Genomic DNA, 1,860 nt, shown 5'->3' on the forward strand with positions numbered 1-1,860 from the left:
TTAAAAAGCAGATTCTCATTAACTCTGCTTGATTAATTATCTAGGATCTGCATGCCTTCCCTCCCCAGATAGGATGGCATGGCCAGCAACCAAAGTACGTTTCCACTTAGTGGTCTCCAGCTCCTGAAGTAACTCGTCGAGAACCACTGCAACTATGGTAGCTAAGAACAACTTCTGCTATCTCCAGTCCAGGGCATTTTTGGAGTAGACAAGCAATCACTTCTAGCCATGCCCAACTGCTTCGTGGTTCTGAGAGAAGGCAGGATCTTGCAAAAGAGCCAGCAAACTGGCAAGCTGAACTAGAACTGGACCTGTGCCTCAAGAAGGAAAAAATGCGAGATATTAATCTTGCTCTTTCTCTCTACCTGTGGGCTGTGGGATCCATGGATGCAGATCTGCAGCGTGGGTTGCAGAGTTTGAGGTAGATGCAGTGTGGTGGGTGCATAACTCCTGCAAAACCCCTGCATGGTAAATAGTTCACCTCTGCAGGAGCTCACTCTCTGTGCACTCTATGGGAAGCTTATAAAAGGCTTAGAGGACAAGTGTATGGCGTGAGTCCAGGAAGGAGGTAGGGCAGTGACTCAGAGACCACTCAAAGCAATAAACTTCCGTAGACAAGAACCTATTTTCTTATATACACTTGTAGGAAGAAAAGATTATATACAGGAGGGGAAGGGACGGGGGAGGGTACACTGCTAGGAGAGGTAGTTAAGTGGGTTGATCAGAGCAGTTGAGATGAACAAAGCAGTTAACACCTGGAGGAACACCAGAGGTAACAGGTAGGCCAGGTCCATAGTCCCTGTTTAAACTATGGTTTAACACAATCCAGTCTGTAGAAGATGTCTTGTTCTGCAATTTTGCATTCAAGTTGATTATTAAAGATGTTTTGTCTAAGGACACATACTCTGAGGTCAGGGATGGGATGCCCAGAGTGAATGCACTGTATAAAGGTCCAGGAGTCTTAATAGAGGAAGTAGAAGCCACTGCTTGTAGCGCTAACATTTTCCCCAAGGGGCTTGAATATGACTAGCAGGAACAAACTGACAACTGCCCAACCAGGTCACTGAGACAACAGAAGCCAAGAGACCTTCTTTCTCCACTACCAAGGTTAAGGACATTAGAAGAAAGTTTTACAAAACCACATCCTTTATCAAGAGCTTCCTTAAACTAGCAAAACTCCCTCAAAGTTACTATGTTATGGGCTTGTTTCTTTCTTAGAACTCAAATATATGAAGCTGGAAATTAAAACCATTTAGCATCTGGTTAATCACCGCATTAAAAAGAAACTCATAGCACAACAGCAATATTCCTAGTTGCACTGTATAATGAAAAAACCCCCACAAAGATGAGCATTTAAACATTAATGGGAAGTCTCTCAAAACGAACCAACATTAATCCATTTTCCAGAAATTTTTTGATGATAATTTCATGCTAATTCTTTGTCTCCTGTTTTCAGAGTCACTGACTGCTCAGGCTGGCGATCTGCATTCTGAACATCAGCTGCTGAATGTCGTGGAAGTTGCAATGTGGCATTTTGCACAGCAGGATTTGTCTGAATGTGGAACTCTATTGCAAATAGCCATCTGGCGAGAAGCAATATTAGCAGAGTGCGCGTATGTGTGCGTGTAGCATGGGCACTTCTTTTGCCATCTTTTTAGTTCAGCAACTCAGACACCTCAGAAACATTCTTGTAAAGAAAAAATGGCAGTGGCAGTTGTGTCACTGAGCTACTAGTGTTACCTGTAGGATTAGCTATTCAGTAATGTCCGTCTTAGAAAAATAAATCAAAACTATGCTAAATGTTAGTTTAATGATGACTGATGTTGTGTAACTTGCCCTATCCCCATTATTATGACATAT

This window comes from Gavialis gangeticus, unplaced genomic scaffold (genome assembly GCF_001723915.1).
Source record: "Gavialis gangeticus isolate Ggan-Ray unplaced genomic scaffold, GavGan_comp1, whole genome shotgun sequence".
In the NCBI taxonomy this organism is placed as follows: domain Eukaryota; kingdom Metazoa; phylum Chordata; order Crocodylia; family Gavialidae; genus Gavialis; species Gavialis gangeticus.